At 41.2% G+C, this 19,114-nt stretch overlaps 1 non-coding gene across 1 annotated transcript; it reads left to right on the top strand.

The window, feature by feature from the left end:
- Nucleotides 1–18,557: 18,557 nt before the first annotated feature.
- On the top strand, nucleotides 18,558–18,664 carry LOC112715176 (small nucleolar RNA R71). The gene has a single exon (XR_003159490.1). It is a non-coding gene; the product is annotated as a small nucleolar RNA R71 (small nucleolar RNA).
- Nucleotides 18,665–19,114: the final 450 nt, after the last annotated feature.

The following is a 19,114-nucleotide window of genomic DNA, read 5'->3' as shown; positions in this document are numbered from 1 at the left end:
CCAAATCAAAGTGTTGGGAGGATTACATGTCACTATATCCACCCAAACCCCAATTTGGTCCAACATGAGAAAGCATTTCTAGTATGATCTCCTCATCCCTTTTCCAAGGCTCAGAGGAGATCCAATTATGGAGAGTTTCTTTTCCAAGACAACTAACCAATTGAATTAAGATCGAAAGCTTTCTAGTAAATCAAGAGAAAAGAAAGAGGAAGAAGAACAAAAACTATAATTGATCCATCAAATTACAACAGAGCTCCGTAACCCAATGAAAGGGGTTTAGTTGTTCATAGCTTTGGAAATAGAAAATGGCCGTGAAGAATACATGCTTAAATAGAAAATGCAGAAGAGTAAATATATAGAGGGTGGTTCTCCAAAAGTGCCAAAAAGCTTTCCTACAGTTCAAAACTACTCCTATATATACTACTCCTCTTGATCTTCTAGTGAGTTCTTCAAGTCTTGGATATGGGCCTTTGATCTTAAGTTGAAGCAGTTACAATCTTCAGTTGGCTCAGCTTTGTTTGCAGAAAAAAGTGTGAGTTAGGCATGGGCGTTAGTTAGGATGTTAGTGGCGTTAATGTTAAGTGAGGATGTGGGTTTGGGAACGTTAGTGCCAATCACCTTTTCCACTAATGTTCCAACCCAAAATGATCAATGTTAGTGGCACTAACGTGACCACTGACGTTGCTTCTTGGTCCTTTGGGAATGTTATTGGGAATCACCTTTTCCAATAACGTTGCCTTGTGCCCCCTTTCCCTACGTTAGAGTTCACGTTAGTATAACTAATGTGACTCTTAACATGGGCATGCCTAAACTTCAAGAGCGTTAGTGACACTTACCTTTGTCACTAACGCTCCCAATGCCCCTCCTTCACACGTTAGAGCTTACGTTAATTGGATTAACGTGGCCACTAATGTGGTAGTGAATACCATCTCTAACGTTAGTGACAAAGGTGAGTGTCACTAACGTTGGCTCATCATGCTTAGCTCCACGTTATCTCTCACGTTAGTGACCACTAACGTGGGCAATGTTGTCTTAATCCAACGTTAGTGACAAAGGTGAGTGTCACTAACGTTGGCATTGTCTTCCCCTTTCACGTTAGAGTTCACGTTAACTGAGTTAACGTGACTCTTAACGTGGCCAATTGCCAGTTTGGAGCGTTAGTGGTATTCACTTTTACCACTAACGCTGGAGCTCCCTTTTCTTCCATGTTAACTACCACGTTAATGTAGTTAACATGGCAATTAACGTGGGCTATGATGGCTTCAAAGACATTATTGGCAATTACTTTTCTCTTTAACATTGCAAGCTCATTCCCATTCCACGTTAGTGGTCATGTTAATTAGATTAATGTGGCTCTTCCTTGCTTCCTTTGTGCTGAAATCAAGCAATTAAAGTACATCAAAGCTCTGCTCCATGTCATGAGATTATGCATCATCAATTATATCATTCAATTCATGCCTAATTCTCATAAAACCATATAAAATTCATAATACTTGCCTAAATCAAGGTTTAAGTGTATTTTCATCCAAAACTTGCCTTATTATTTACTAAGAAAATGCATGAAACTACCCTAAAACAGTAAAGAAAAGGTCAGTGAAACTGGCCTAGATGCCCTGGCGTCACAACACCAAACTTAAAGCTTGCTTGTCCCTAAGCAAGTACTGAAACATGAGAATGGTGAATGAAATGACAAGAGAAATGAGTCATTATTATGGAAGTCAAGTCCTTGGTTTTATGGGGTTTCATGCATAGCAACTTAGGTTCATTCCTTCACTGGTTTCCAGGCCTTTATCATGCCTTTGAACACTTGCTTGATTGCATCCTTTGAGACTTCTTATTATTGATCCTTCCTTCTTTTCCAAGGTTTATTGCATTCCTTTTTAGGCTAAGTGCTCTGTGAGAGGACGACTCTTTATGATAAGCTTTCAGCCAACACTCTCAAACCAGTTGGTTCAAGGTGCTAGGTGTTGAGACACCCCTAAGGACTTACTCCCTCAAGTCACTTTCGCCCATACATACACACCACATGCATATGGTTTGTCATTTTTCTTTCTTGAGACCTTGGTGTCCAGCACCTCTTTGGGTCACTAAGTACTCTGTAGCAAAGGTTACTCTTGATAGTGGACTTTCAGTTGATAATTTCAGATTAGTTAACCCAAGTTACCGAGTGATAAGGCACCCCTAAGAGCTTATTCATCCAAGCATATCCCTTGCACATGAACACCACAGACACATGCCTCAATATTCAAACCCTTGGTGCCTAGTGTTATCTCTTATTGTTTTTCTTTCTTTTTCAAACTCTTATTGTTCTTTCTCTTCTCTTATTGGAATCTTATTGTTTGATTAGTCTCATAGAATTTGTTTCAAGCATGTGGTTTAGAGCATATAGTTGCCTCTATACCTTGTAGGTGAACCAACTTAGCTGATCAATGACCATACCACAAACTCAAGAATTTGCTTCACAAGATAACTCCACTCTTGTTTTTCATAACATTTTCTTTTGATTGGTTTAAAAGGACAAGCATACATATAAACAAGATGAAAATGAAAGCTAGGGCCTAGACCAACACACTTAGACCTAAACAACTAAAGCTTAAAAATAAAATTGAAAATTCCTAAGCTACTATGGAAGCATGTTCTATTTCATACATGATTTTCCTTATTTAAAACTTGCAAAAGATAAAAACAAGGAGGGAACTCCACCACCTTTTACTTATCGGAATGCTCATGTCCCTTTGTCTTGGGGTCCTCCTTGATTGCTTGAGTCCCCATTTCCTTTGCGCTTCCCGATCAGCTTCTTCCAGAAACTAGCATCCTCCATCTTCTTCTTTAATGCTTTTTTTTGTTGTTTCACCTTTCCCTCTTCTTGTTCTGTTAAATCCTTGCAGACTGCATCATAACTTGGGATGGCAGGGTGCAAGTTATGCATATGCCCAGTCACATAAGTTAACTTGGCCTGAGTGTTTATGCTAAACTCTTCCCGATGCAGTTGCCGTCCTTCGTTGAGCACGCTGAACTCGTTGAATGCTTTCATCTGAGCTATCTGATGTTGGTTGAGTTCTTGAAGGCATTTGTCTTGGAGCTCTTGCCTTTCGATCACTTGATTGATGGCTTGGGTGAGCTGGGAGTAATGCTCCTGTTGCAACTCCATTTGTTGTTTTTGCCACTCCCTTTGTTGACCCATCCAATTAGAGACTAGTTCTTCTTGATGATCCATCCTTTAAGATTGAACTCGCAGTTGTTGTTCTTGTCCCTCCATATAGCTCCTTGCCAGATCCTCAATGGCTCCTTGAATGTGAAACAGATTTATGTTGGTCGGATCATATTGCTCTTCTTGCTGGTACCATGTTTGTTGGGGTTCTTCTTGGTGAGGTTCTTCTTGGTGAGGCACTTCTTGTGCAGTTCTTTTTCTTATCTGAGGCCTTCTTTGTTGTTGAGCGGGTGCCACATAGTTTATACGCTGGAGCATAACTAACCTCCCCGGGTTTACCCATTTTAGATTGTTATCGTCGAATACTACCTTGGCTTTCATACATAGTCTAAGGATGGTGCTGGGGTACCAACGTCTAGCACTTGGATCACTCTTTCTCGGCTAAATCTTAGATTCCCTCATCTATAATTTCATGCACATTGATGCCTCCACCCTTTATTAAGCAATGTACCATAGTAGCTCGGGCAATGCTAACCTCAGAATTGTTTGCGGCTGGGAGGATAGATCTCCTCACGAGCTCAAACCATCCCTTGGCTTCCGGGATGAGTTCTCCTCTCCTAATGAACCGCGACCTCTTATCTGAGTACCTTTCCCAATCAGATCCTATAACACGCATATCGTTCACAATTTCTTCAAGTTCATCCTCGTTGGGAGCATTACTTATTCTTACTTGATTACTAAGCTTATCAAAATGTGGCGATCTCAGCTGAAGAGTCCTTGTTAGAGCATTGGGACTGAAGTCCACCTCTGTTCCTCTCACGTAGCTTTTGAAGGTGGGTGCCCTAGTATTGTCTTCTCTGGCCACATTGGCGTAGAACTCCTTGATGAGGTTTGCATTTATCTTTGTTTCTGGGTTCGTGAGCTTTTGCCAACCCCTCTGTTCAATCGTTTCTCTAATCTTTGGGCACTCATCCACGTTGAACTGGAATGTCAACTCTGGCAATATTTTCTTGTTTTTGATCCGTTCATATTAGAGCTCATAGAAGGCGGTCTTGAATCTTCCAGCATCGAAAGGAATGCTCTCCATCGGTTCCTTCCCCCTTCGCCTTTTGGAGCTTGATGATGTGATGAGCGGATAATTTATACGCTTTTTGGCATTGTTTTCAGCATGTTTTTAGTATGTTTTAATTAGTTTTTATAATATTTTTATTAGTTTTTAGTTAAAATTCACTTTTCTGGACTTTACTATGAGTTTGTGTGTTTTTCTGTGATTTCAGGTATTTTCTGGCTGAAATTGAGGGTCCTGAGCAAAAATCTGATTCAGAGGCTGAAAAGGACTGCAGATGCTGTTGGATTCTGACCTCCCTGCACTCAAAGTGGTTTTGCTGGAGCTACAGAAGCCCAATTGGCGCGCTCTCAACGGCGTTGGAAAGTAGACATCCTGGGCTTTCCAGCAATGTATAATAGTCCATACTTTGCCTGAGATTTGGTGGCCCAAACCGGCGTTGCAAATCAGCTTCAGAATTCCCAGCGTTTAACGCTGGAACTGGCATAAGAATTGGAGTTAAACGCCCAAACTGGCATAAAAGCTGGCGTTTAACTCCAGAAAAAGTCTCTACACATAAAAGCTTCAATGCTCAGCCCAAGCACACACTAAGTGGACCCAGAAGTGGATTTTTACGTCATTTACTCATTTCTGTATACCCTAGGTTACTAGTTCACTATTAATAGGATCTTTTGACATTGTATCTACACCTCATGACACTTTACACGTTTCTCATTGTATCTTCTACAGCATGAGTCTCTAAACCCCATGGTTGGGGGTGAGGAGCTCTGCTGTGTCTTGATGGATTAATGCAATTACTACTATTTTTCATTCAATCATGCTTGCTTCCATTCTAAGATATCACTTGTTCTGAAACCTAATGAATGTGATGATCCGTGACACTCATCATCATTCTCAACTATGAACGTGTGCCTGACAACCACCTCCGTTCTACCTTAGATTGAGTAGATATCTCTTGGATTCCTTAATCAGAATCTTCGTGGTATAAGCTAGAATTGATGGTGGCATTCAAGAGAATCTGGAAGGTCTAAACCTTGTCTGTGGTATTCTGAGTAGGATTCAATGATTGAATGACTGTGATGAGCTTCAAACTCCTGAGGGCTGGGCGTTAGTGACAGATGCAAAAGAATCACTGGATTCTATTCCAACCCGATTGAGAACCGACAGATGATTAGCCGTGCTGTGACAGAGCGCGTTGAACATTTTCACTGAGAGGATGGGAGGTAGCCATTGACAACGGTGAACCCTACATACAGCTTGCCATGGAAGGAGCCTTGCGTGCTTGAAGAAGAAGACAGTAGGAAAGTAGAGATTCAGAAGATAGAGCATCTCCAAAATCTCAACCTTTTCCCCATTACTGCAAACCAAGTACTTATTTCATGTTCTTTTGCTTTTCACAATCAAACCTGATAATTATTGATATCCTGACTAAGAGTTACAAGATAACCATAGCTTGCTTCAAGCCGACAATCTCCGTGGGATCGACCCTTACTCACGTAAGGTATTACTTGGACGACCCAGTGCACTTGCTGGTTAGTTGTGCGGGATTGCAAAAGTGTGATTGCAATTTCGTGCACCAAGTTTTTGGTGCCGTTGCCGGGGATTGTTCGAGTTTGGACAACTGACGGCTTATCTTGTTGCTTAGATTAGGACTGTTTTGTTTTTGTTGGTTTAGAGTCTTTTATTTGAGTCTAGTTTCATATTTTAAGTTTGGTGTCAATTGCATGCTTTTGTTTTCTTTTAATTTTTTTGAATTTGCATATTCCTTTCTTGTTCTTTAAAAAATTTTAAGTTTGGTGTCATTTTGATGTTTTTCTCTTTCCTCATTTCAAAAATCAAATCTTTTTCAAATAATTTTCAATCATATCTTTTCAATTGCTAATTCCAAAATCTTTTTAACTAACTAATTGATTTAGTTTTCAATTTGATTTGATCTTATTTTCTTTTAGTTTTCGAAAATTTATTTTGTTTTCCTTTTGTTTTATTTTAATTTTTTTTCGGTCAATTCAAAAAAAAAAACAATTTACTTCACTTGTGAATTCATATCATATTCCCTTTCTCCATCATGGACCTAAGTGGAATTGAGCAGTCCAGAAGGACTCTGGTGTCATATGCTAACCCCATTACAGCTGCATATGGGAGTAGCATCTGTATACCTCCTATCAAAGCAAGCAGCTTTGAGCTAAATCCTCAACTCATTATCATGGTGCAGCAAAATTGCCAGTATTCTGGTCTTCCACAGGAAGAACCTACTGAGTTTCTGGCACAGTTCTTACAAATTGCTGACACAGTACGTGATAAAGAGGTGGATCAGGATGTCTATAGACTATTACTGTTTCCATTTGCTGTAAAAGATCAAGTTAAGAGGTGGTTGAATAACCAACCTACAGCAAGCATAAAGACATGGAAACAGTTATCAGACAAATTCCTGAATCAATTTTACCCTCCAAAAAGGATGACACAGCTAAGGCTGGACATCCAAGGCTTTAAACAAGAGGATAATGAATCCCTTTATAATGCCTGGGAGAGGTATAGAGGTATGCTAAGAAAATGCCCCTCTGAAATGTTTTCAGAGTGGGTATAGCTAGACATCTTCTACTATGGGCTTACAGAAAAAGCTCAGATGTCTTTAGACCACTCAGCTGGTGGATCTATACACATGAGGAAGACAATTGAAGAGGCTCAAGAGCTTATAGATACTGTTGCGAGAAATTAATATTTGTATGCTAGCAATGAGTTCTCTACAAAAGAGGAAGTTATGGCAGTAGCCACTGATCCTAATACTCAAGAACAGATGATTGAGCTTAATCAGCAATTACACCTGATGACAAAACAGTTAGCAGAATTTAAGGAGATGCTCCAAGAAACTAAAATTGCTAACAAGAACATAGAAGCGCAGTTGAATCAGGCAAGACAGCAGCTATCTAAACAGATAACAGAAGAATGCCAAGTAGTTCAACTGAGGAGTAGGAAGGCATTGAATAACACTGCTCAGAGTAGCAAAAAGCCAAATAAGGAACAATTGACAGAGGATGACCAAACCACTGTCCAAAATCCCTCTGAGGACAGTAAGAGCCCAGAGAGGAAGAATTTTGGCGTTCAAACGCCAGAAAAAGGGGGAAAGCTGGCGTTAAACGCCCATTCCCTGCCCAGTTCTGGTGTTCAAACGCCAGAAAAGGGAGAAAAGTTGGCGTTAAACGCCCATTTTCAACCCAACCCTGGCGTTCAAACGCCAATGGGGAATCAGACACCTGAGAGTGCTGATAGTAACCCATCTAAAAAGGCTTCTCCAACCACTTCTGCAAGGAATAAACCTGCAGCAACTAAGGTTGAAGAATATAAAGCCAAGATGCCTTATCCTCAGAAACTCCGCCAAGCGGAGCAGGATAAGCAATTTGCCCGCTTTGCAGACTATCTAAGGACTCTTGAAATAAAGATTCCGTTTGCAGAGGCACTTGAGCAAATACCTTCTTATGCTAAGTTCATGAAAGAGATCTTAAGTCATAAGAAGGATTGGAGAGAAACCGAAAAAGTATTTCTCACTGAAGAATGCAGTGCAGTCATTCTGAAAAGCTTACCAGAAAAGCTTCAAGATCCAGGAAGCTTTATGATACCATGCACATTAGAAGGTGCTTGCACCAAGACAGCCCTGTGTGATCTTAGAGCAAGTATCAATCTAATACCTACATCCACTATTAGAAAGCTTGGGTTGACTGAAGAAGTCAAACCAACCCAGATATGCCTCCAACTTACTGATGGCTCCATTAAATATCATCAGGCATAATAGAGGACATGATTGTCAAGGTTGGATCATTAGCCTTTTCAACTGACTTTGTGGTGCTGGAAATGGAGGAGCATAAGAATGCAACTCTCATTCTAGGAAGACCTTTCCTAGCAACTGGACGAACTCTCATTGATGTACAAAAAGGGGAAGTAACCCTGAGAGTCAATGAGGATGAGTTTAAGTTGAATGCTGTAAAAGCTATGCAGCATCCAGACACACCAAATGACTGAAAGTCTAGAATCAGAGCTTGAGGACATCTTCAAGAATGTTCAGCCTGATCAGGAAGGACCAGAGGAAACAAAAGAATTTTTGAAAATTCCTCAGGAAGAGGATAAGCCTCCCAAACCTAAACTCAAACCACTACCACCATCCCTGAAATATGCATTTCTGGGAGAGGGTGACACTTTTCCAGTGATTATAAGCTCTGCTTTAAATCCACAGGAAGAGGAAGCACTGATTCAAGTGCTAAGGACACACAAGACAGCTCTTGGGTGGTCCATAAGTGATCTTAAGGGCATTAGCCTAGCAAGATGCATGCACAAGATCCTATTGGAGGATAATGCCAAACCAATGGTCCAACCACAAAGGTGGCTAAATCCAGCCATGAAGGAGGTGGTGCAGAAAGAAGTCACTAAATTACTAGAGGCTGGGATTATTTATCCTATTTCTGATAGCCCCTGGGTGAGCCATGTCCAAGTTGTCCCCAAAAAGGGAGGCATGACAGTAGTTCATAATGAAAAAAATGAACTGGTTCCTACAAGAACAGTCACAGGGTGACGTATGTGTATTGACTACAGAAGGCTCAATACAGCCACCAGAAAGGATCATTTTCCTTTACCATTCATAGACCAAATTCTAGAAAGACTAGCTGGTCATGATTATTACTGCTTTTTGGATGGCTATTTAGGTTACAATCAAATTGCAGTAGATCCTCAAGACCAAGAGAAAACGGCATTTACTTGCCCTTCTGGCGTGTTTGCTTACAGGAGGATGCCTTTTGGTCTGTGTAATGCTCCTGCAACCTTTCAGAGATGCATGCTATCTATCTTCTCTGATATGGTGGAGAAATTCCTGGAAGTCTTCATGGACGACTTCTCAGTATATGGAGACTCATTCAGCTCCTGTCTTAATCACCTAGCACTTGTCCTGAAAAGGTGCCAAGAGACTAACCTGGTTTTAAACTAGGAGAAATGTCACTTTATGGTGACTGAAGGAATTGTCCTTGGGCACAAAATTTCAAGCAAGGGAATAGAGGTGGATAAAGCAAAGGTAGAGGTAATTGAAAAATTGCCACCACCTGCCAATGTTAAGGCAATCAAAAGCTTTCTGGGGCATGCAGGATTCTACAGAAGGTTTATAAAGGATTTTTCGAAAATTGCAAAACCTCTGAGCAACCTGCTAGCTGCTGACACACCATTTGTGTTTGACACACAGTGTCTGCAGGCATTTGAGACCCTGAAAGCCAAGCTGGTCACAGCACCAGTCATCTCTGCACCAGACTGGACATTGCCATTCGAACTAATGTGTGATGCTAGTGACCATGCCATTGGTGCAGTGTTGGGACAGAGGCATAACAAGCTTCTGCACGTCATTTATTATGCCAGCCGTGTTCTAAATGATGCACAGAAGAATTACACAACCACAGAAAAAGAGTTACTTGCCGTGGTCTATGCCATTGACAAGTTTATATCCTATCTGGTGGGATCAAAGGTGATTGTGTACACTGACCATGCTGCTCTTAAGTACTTACTCACAAAGCAGGATTCAAAACCCAGGCTTATAAGATGGGTGTTGCTTCTGCAAGAGTTTGATATAGAAATAAGAGACAGAAAAGGGACAGAGAACCAAGTAGCTGATCATTTGTCCCGAATAGAACCAGTAGCTGGGGCGTCCCTCCCTTCTACTGAGATCTCTAAGACTTTCCCAGATGAGCAACTCTTTGCCATTCAGGAAGCTCCATGGTTTGTAGATATTGCAAATTATAAAGCTGTGAGGTTCATACCACAGGAGTTCAGCAGAGTGCAAAGAAAGAAATTGATTTCAGATGCCAAGTACTACCTATGGGATGACCCATATCTCTTTAAGAGATGTGCAGACGGAATGATCCGCAGATGTGTACCCAGAGAAGAAGCACAAAGGATCCTGTGGCATTGCCATGGATCCCAGTATGGGGGACATTTTGGAAGTGAGCGAACAGCCACTAAGGTCCTCCAATGTGGCTTCTACTGGCCTACTCTCTATAGAGATGCCCGAGAGTTTGTGCGTAATTGTGACAACTGCCAAAGAGCTGGTAACTTGCCTCACGAATACGCCATGCCTCAACAAGGGATCTTAGAGATTGAGTTATTTGATGTATGGGGAATTGACTTTATGGGTCCATTCCCACCATCATACTCAAACACTTACATTCTGGTGGCAGTGGACTATGTATCTAAATGGGTAGAAGCAATTGCTACACCCACTAATGATACTAAGACAGTGCTGAAATTCCTCCAGAAACACATCTTCAGCAGATTTGGTGTTCCCAGAGTCATAATCAGTGACGGGGGTACTCATTTCTGCAATAAACAGCTTTACTCTGCTATGGTCCGATATGGAATTAGCCACAAAGTAGCTACCCCGTATCATCCACAGACAAATGGGCAAGCTGAAGTCTCTAACAGAGAGCTAAAAAGAATCCTAGAACAGACTGTAATAGCCCGAAGAAAGGATTGGGCAAAGAGCTTGGATGATGCTCTGTGGGCATACAAAACAGCATTCAAGACTCCAATAGGAACCTCACCATACCAACTTGTGTATGGCAAGACCTGTCATCTGCCCGTGGAACTGGAACATAAAGCCTACTGGGCAACCAGATTCCTAAACCTGGATGCTAAGTTAGCTGGTGAAAAGAGATTACTCCAGCTAAATGAGCTAGATGAGTTTAGACTCAGTGCCTTTGAAAATGCAAAGATTTATAAGGAAAAGGCAAAGAAGTGGCATGACAAGAAGTTGTCATCCAGAGTCTTTGAGCCAGGACAAAAAGTTCTGCTCTTCAACTCTAGGCTCAGATTGTTCCCAGGAAAACTTAAATCCCGGTGGAGGGGTCCGTATGTGATTACAGGAGTGTCACCATATGGATATGTTGAGCTTCAGGATACTGATTCTGACAAAAAGTTCATTGTTAATGGACAGAGGATCAAGCATTATCTTGAAAGCAATTTTGAGCAAGAATGCTCAAAATTGAGACTTGAGTGATTCTCAATGAAGGTCCAGCTAAAGATAATAAAGAAGCGCTTGCTGGGAGGCAACCCAGTGATTAGCAGCGTATCTGTTCTGTTTAATCAAGGTTTGATACATATTCTAAAAGGGCAATTATCAAAATTGAAGGAATTCACAGAGTTACAGAAGGATTCAGTGCAAAAAGCAGAGAAAAAGAGCTTGCTGGCGAAAAAATGCCAGTAAGGGGTACTTTGGGCGTTAAACGCCAGAATGGGCATCATTCTGGGCGTTTAACGCCAGTAAAGGTGCCATTTTGGGCGTTAAACGCCAGAATGGGCACCATTTTGGGCGTTTAACGCCAGGTGTGCAGCATCCTGGGCGTTTAGCAAAACGCCCAGTGATAAAGGGATTTCTGGCGTTTAACGCCAGCCAGGGTATCTGGCTGGGCGTTAAACGCCCAAATTGGCCAACAAATGGGCGTTAAACGCCAGAATGGATACCATTCTGGGCGTTTAACGCCAGAAAGGTAGGGGGAGGAGATTTTGTTTTCCACCTCAAATTTTTTCAAACTTTCTTGTTTTGATCCATATTTTTCTGCATAAACACATTACAAACTTTCATCATTCACCTTCCAATGTCAAAAATTAAAATCTTCTTCAAATCTTTTTCAAATCCTTTCCTAGGCTCTTTCAAAAACTCAATTATCTCCTCAAATTTTTTCCATATCTTCTCAAATCTCGCTCAAATTTTCGAAAATCTCTCCTCCTCTCCTATTTAAAAACGTTCGGCCACCCCCTTTTCCCACACCATTCGAATTTGCTCTCCTCCTCTCTCCCCTCTTTGCCTTCTTTTGCTTGAGGACAAGCAAACCTCTAAGTTTGGTGTGCTTTCCGTGATCACTAGGCCAAGATTTACCAAGATCATGGCTCCTAGAGGAAAACAAACCAATTCAAGAGGCAAGAAAGAGAATAATCCAAAGGATGTCTGGAGTCAAGAGAAGTTCTTAACCAAAGAACATGCAGACCATTACCACAAAATAATGGGTCTGAGGTCAGTGATCCCGGAAGTCAAATTCAATCTGAAAGAAGATGAATATCCGGAGATCCAAGAGCAAATTCGAAACAGAGGATGTGAAGTTCTAACCAACCCTGATACAAAGGTTGGAAGGAACATGGTTCAGGAATTCTACTCAAATCTGTGGCTGACAGATAAGCAGAGAATGACTGGAACTGCTTTTCATACCTACAGAACCATGGTCAGAGGGAGAATTATTTACTTCCATCTGGACAAAATAAGAGAGGTCTTCAAATTGCCTCAACTGCAAGATGATCCTGAATCCTTTAATAGGAGGATGGTGAGAGCAGATAAAGGGTTGGATCAAGTTCTAGAGGACATATGCCTCCCTGGAACTAAGTGGATAACCAATTCAAAAGGTGTCCCAAACCAACTCAAGAGGGGAGACCTCAAACCAATTGCAAGAGGTTGGCTAGACTTTATTGGGCGTTCCATATTGCCCACTAGCAACCGTTCTGAGGTCACCATCAAGAGAGCAGGGATGATTCATTGCATTATGCTTGGAAACGAAGTGGAGGTGCATCATCTGATTGCTTGTGAGATCTACACAATTGCAAATAAGAATTCCACTGAAGCCAAACTGGCTTACCCAAGCTTGATCTCCTTGCTCTGTAAAGAGGCTGGGGTGAAGATGGGAGTAGATGAATTCATACCCATTGAACATCCAATCACCAAGAAGTCAATGGAAGGACAAATGCAAGACAACTCTATCAAAAAGAGGGCGCAGGAGTTCCTCCCTGAATTTCCTGAAATTGACTAGTGGGCCAGCCTAGAAGCATCTATCACCAAGTTGCAAGAAACTATGGAGCAACTTAAGGAAGAACAGCAGAATCAAAACTGCATGCTCTGCAAATTGCTGAAGGAACAAGAGAAGCAGGGGCGTGAACTTCAAGAGTTGAAACGCCAAAAGTTCTCCCCTCAATTTGAGGGAGCATCCACTTCTCAAAATCAAGGTTGTTGAGTCCTAACTCTGTGATAACCTCTATCATTAGGAGCCTATTTAAATTTTTGTTTTCTATTACTCTTAGTCTTGTCTATTTTTGAGTCTTGTTCTTAATTCACGATTAATAAAATTTAAAGTTCATGTCTTAAAGCTATGAATGTCCTATGAATCCATCACCTCTCTTAAATGAAAAATGCTTTAATCACAAAAGAACAAGAAGTACAGGATTTCGAATTCATCTTTGAAACTAGTTGAATTAGTTTGATGTGGTGACAATACTTTTTGTTTTCTGAATGAATGTTTGAACAGTGCATATGTCTTTTGAATTTGTTGTTTTAAGAATGTTAAAATTGTTGGCTCTTGAAAGAATGATGGAAAAGGAGAACTGTTATTGAGGATCTGAAAAATCATCAAATTGATTCTTGAAGCAAGAAAAAGCAGTGAATAAAAAAAAAGAAAGAAAAAAAAGAAAAGAAAGAGAAAAAGAAAGAGAAAGAAATAAAGTTGTGATCCAAGGCAAAAAGAGTGTGCTTAAGAACCCTGGACACCTCTAATTGGGGACTCTAGCAAAGCTGAGTCACAATCTGAAAAGGGTCACTCAATTATGTGTCTGTGGCATGTATGTATCCGGTGGTAATACAGGAAGACAGAGTGCTTTGGGCCACGGCCAAGACTCATAAAGTGGCTATGTTCAAGAATTATCATACTTAACTAGGAGAATCAATAACACTATCTGAGTTCTGAGTTCCTATGGATGCCAATCATTCTAAACTTCAAAGGATAAAGTGAGATGCCAAAACTGTTCGGAAGCAAAAAGCTAATAGTCCCGCTCATCTAATTAGAGCTAAGTTTCTTTGATATTTTGGAGTCTATAGTATATTCTCTTCTTTTTATTCTATTTTGATTTTTAGTTGCTTGGGGACAAGCAACAATTTAAGTTTGGTGTTGTGATGAGCGGATAATTTATACGCTTTTTGGCATTGTTTTTAGCATGTTTTTAGTATGTTTTAATTAGTTTTTATTATATTTTTATTAGTTTTTAGTTAAAATTCACTTTTCTGGACTTTACTATGAGTTTGTGTATTTTTCTGTGATTTCAGGTATTTTCTGGCTGAAATTGAGGGTCCTGAGCAAAAATCTAATTCGGAGGCTGAAAAGGACTGCAGATGCTGTTGGATTCTGACCTCCCTGCACTCGAAGTAGATTTTCTGGAGCTACAGAAGCCCAATTGGCGCGCTCTCAACGGCGTTGGAAAGTAGACATCCTGGGCTTTCCAGCAATGTATAATAGTCCATACTTTGCTCGAGATTTGATGGCCCAAACCGGCGTTGCAAATCAGCTTCAGAATTCCCAGCGTTTAACGCTGGAACTGGCATAAGAATTGGAGCTAAACGCCCAAACTGGCATAAAAGCTGGCGTTTAACTCCAGAAAAAGTCTCTACACATAAGAGCTTCAATGCTCAGCCCAAGCACACACTAAGTGGACCCAGAAGTGGATTTTTACGTCATTTACTCATTTTTGTATACCCTAGGTTACTAGTTCACTATTAATAGGATCTTTTGACATTGTATCTACACCTCATGACACTTTACACGTTTCTCATTGTATCTTCTACAGCATGAGTCTCTAAACCCCATGGTTGGGGGTGAGGAGCTCTGCTGTGTCTTGATGGATTAATGCAATTACTACTGTTTTTCATTCAATCATGCTTGCTTCCATTCTAAGATATCACTTGTTCTTAAACCTGATGAATGTGATGATCCGTGACACTCATCATCATTCTCAACTATGAACGTGTGCCTGACAACCACCTCCGTTCTACCTTAGATTGAGTAGATATCTCTTGGATTCCTTAATCAGAATCTTCGTGGTATAAGCTAGAATTGATGGCGGCATTCAAGAGAATCCGGAAGGTCTAAACCTTGTCTGTGGTATTCTGAGTAGGATTCAATGATTGAATGACTGTGACGAGCTTCAAACTCCTGAGGGCTGGGCGTTAGTGACAGACGCAAAAGAATCACTGGATTCTATTCCAACCCGATTGAGAACCGACAGATGATTAGCCGTGCTGTGACAGAGCGCGTTGAACATTTTCACTGAGAGGATGGGAGGTAGCCATTGACAACGGTGAACCCTACATACAGCTTGCCATGGAAGGAGCCTTGCGTGCTTGAAGAAGAAGACAGTAGGAAAGCAGAGATTCAGAAGATAGAGCATCTCCAAAACCTCAACCTTTTCCCCATTACTGCAAACCAAGTACTTATTTCATGTTCTTTTGCTTTTCACAATCAAACCTGATAATTATTGATATCCTGACTAAGAGTTACAAGATAACCATAGCTTGCTTCAAGCCGACAATCTCCGTGGGATCGACCCTTACTCACGTAAGGTATTACTTGGACGACCCAGTGCACTTGCTGGTTAGTTGTGCGGGATTGCAAAAGTGTGATTGCAATTTCGTGCACCATGATGCCATGAATGAGAATTGATGTGTGAAAATGTTGCGTGTGTGTGTGTTCGGAAGAAAGAAGAGAGATGGATTGAGAGGGAGATTGCCTATGGAGTGGGTGTAGAGTGTGGGTTATATAGGGGGATGATGAGATTGAAGGGTGTGGTTTGATGGTGTTGCTTAATAGTGGACGGTTGGGGTTTGGCATTGGATGAGCACAAGGATCACCATATTTGTGAAGGTCTTGGTTCAGTCTCCAAGGCTATCCAATTCCCAATGTTGCATGGCAACACTTTCTAAGATACTCCCCTTGAGGACAAGTGTGTATTTTCCTTGGTATAGTGGCCGAACCTCATTCTTTTGGTTGTCCTATCAAGTTCCACCAATCCCCGTTTTGATTTCCTATACAAGACAAAAGGATGCAAAAAGTCAATTGAATTTTAGGTGGGAAAAACTAAAGTATGAAATGGCTACTGTTAATTTTTTTTCTTTTCTTTTGTTTTTAAATAACTAAATGATATTCATGAATGTAAATCGACCGACCAACCAATTACCCATGCATGCAACGTTTGTAACACCAAACTTGTTTGTGATCATATGGTGCAACAAGATTCGAAAAGAATCTCATACGATGGAGTGTGTTCAAGCCCTCTTGGTGCACCTTGAACACCAAACTTATCATGTACTATATGATGCATGTAGGGATTCTTAAAGTGTTTGTCGAAGTTGATTTAGAATCCATGAACTTTGCTTTATTACTACTATTAGAGGTTAAAAAGAAAGGGTATAGAACATGGGTTGCCTCCCATGAAGCGCTTCTTTAGTGTCATTAGCTTGACGTTTGGCCTTTGTCAGGGTGGTTGGTAGTGCTTCAAATCTTCCCCCCTTGCAGTGAATTTGTTTCCATTGGCTCTGTTGAGAAGCTCCACATGTTCTAAAGACAAGATTTTGTTGATGGTGTACACTTGAGGCAGCTGAGATGGAATGGTGGGGAGATGAGGTGGGATAGATGGAAAGTAAGCAGAGACCACTTCATCTCCTGGAGAGAAATCCTCTGTAGGGATCTTCTTATTTCTCCATTCCCTTGGGACCTTTTTCCTTGTGTTCCCTGATGGCACCTTGCTCCTTATGGTTTCTTCTTTCAGAAGGGTTTTGTTGTTTGTCTCATATGACTCTGATGGGTCTAGTTCCTCTTGGGTTACACTTAGCTGTTGTCCCTTCTGACCATATTGCTTGTCAACCATAGGGGGGTCTCAGGTGAGGTGCTTGTGCTCCTCTGCTTGTCTCTTCTATCAGCTCATTACTGTGGTCTTCCATTGACTCTTTGTTATAATGATCTGCTTCTTGTGAGGGTTTGAAGACATTGAAAGTGAGGTGTTCATCATGTATTCTCAAGATGAGTTCTCCTTGCTCCACATCTATAAGCGCCCTGGATGTGGCTAAGAATGGCCTTCCCAGGATGATGGGATGGATGGGATTCTCTTCCATTTCCAGGATAACAAAGTCTGTGGGCAGGAAGTAGCTCCCAACCTTCACTAACACGTTCTCAACCACTCCTATTGCCTATTTTTGAGTTTTGTCCGCCAATTTGATGATTACGTCTGTGGGTGTTAGCTCATTGATTTGAAGCTTTTTTATGAGGGACAGAGGCATTAAGTTAATACTTGCTCCCAGGTTGCAGAGCCCTTTATTAATCATTGCCTCTCCTATAGCACAAGGAATGTGAAAACTCCCTGGATCCTTCTTCTTTGTAGGTGGCTCTGTTTGAATGAAAGCACTGCACTCCCTGTTCATCTTTATTGTTTGCCCACCCTTCAATGAACTCTTTTTGGCCAGTAACTCCTTTATGTACTTGATGTAGGAAGGCATTTACTGAAGGGCCTTAATGAATGGTATATTTACATCAAGAGATGCAAACATATTGAGGAACCTTGAATACATTCTCCTTGCTACTCCACCTTTGAGCCTTTGGGGAAAAGGTGCATATGAGTTTAGGGTCTCCCCTTTCTTTAGCTCCTCCCTGTGTATAGGCTGGGGTGTATGGTTTCCTTCTTCATGATTTTCCTTTGGAATGTCTTGGAGATGTTCTGTTTTTGTGTGTACTTCCTCCACACTCCTCTCATCACTTATAGTGATCATCTTGCATTCTTCCCACCTTACTTTCTTTGTTTCTCCTCTTGGGTTCTTCTCTGTGTCACTTGGGAAACTATCAGTTGGTTTTGGAAATTGTTGAGATAGATACCCCACTTGGGACTCCAGCCTCTTGATGGTGTCTCCCTAGTTTTTTATGTTGGCTCATACTTCATCTTTGAACACTCTGTTGTCTTGGACTTCTTTACATATGTCTTTTGATAGGATCTCTATAAGGTTTGTTGATGAGTTGCATTGTTGTTGGGATTGTGGTTGTGGCGTCTCTGGTCCTGGCCTTGGTCTTGCTGATTTTCCCACCCAAAGTTAGGGTGGTTTCTCCATCCGGAATTTTAAGTTTTGGAGTATGGATCATGGATCTGTCTAGGTGAGTTTCCAACATAGTTGGCTTGTTCCCAGTCACCTTCTTCTCCTACATTCACTCCTTCTTGAGCTGGTGATGAAGTGATGACTGCTGCGACTTGGTTTTCTTCCACCTTCTTGGTGAGATCTGCTAGCTGCTTGGTGATCATCTTATTCTGAGCCAGCAATGCATCCATGTGGTTCAGCTCCATTACTCCTCGAGTGTTGCTTCTTTCAGAAGTATAGAAGTAGTCATTCTCAGCCATAGTCTCTATGACATCTATGGCTTCTTCAATGGTCTTTTTTTGTTTAGAGAGCCCCCTGATGAATGGTGTACAGCCTTCTTTGACTCATAAGAAAGACCTTCATAGAAGATGTGCAGTTGAACCCATTCATTGAACATGTTTGGTGGGCATCTTCTTGTTAAGTCCTTAAACCTCTCCCATGCCTCATAGAGAGTTTCACCATCTTGTTGTCTGAAAGTTTGTACCTCAGCTCTCAGCCTATTAATTCTTTGAGGAGGGTAGAATCTTGCCAAAAACTTGTTTACCATGTCCTCCCAATTTGTTAAGCTCTCCTTCGGGAAGGATTCCAGCCACTTAGATGCTTTGTCCCTGAGTGAGAAAGGGAACAAAAGCAATCTATAGACATCCGGATGAACACCATTAGACTTCACAGTGTCACATATTCTCAGGAAGGTGGTTAGATGTTGATTGGGGTCTTCTTGGGCACTTCCTCCAAATGAGCAATTGTTCTGAACAAGGGTGATGAGCTGGGATTTCAATTCAAAGTTATTGGCATGTATGGTTGGCTTCTAGATGCTACTTCCACAATTTCCTGGGTTTGGATTGATGTAAGAGCTTAGAACTCTCCTTTCTTGCCCAGCATGATTCACAGGGCCTTCTCTGGCATGGTTGTGAGCTTCTCCTTCATAGTTATTTTCTAAGTTCTCTTC

This window comes from Arachis hypogaea, chromosome 1, assembly GCF_003086295.3.
Source record: "Arachis hypogaea cultivar Tifrunner chromosome 1, arahy.Tifrunner.gnm2.J5K5, whole genome shotgun sequence".
Lineage (NCBI taxonomy): Eukaryota > Viridiplantae > Streptophyta > Magnoliopsida > Fabales > Fabaceae > Arachis > Arachis hypogaea.
The sequence above is the reverse complement of the archived record's forward strand: the minus strand, read 5'-3'. Positions and strand labels throughout refer to the sequence as shown.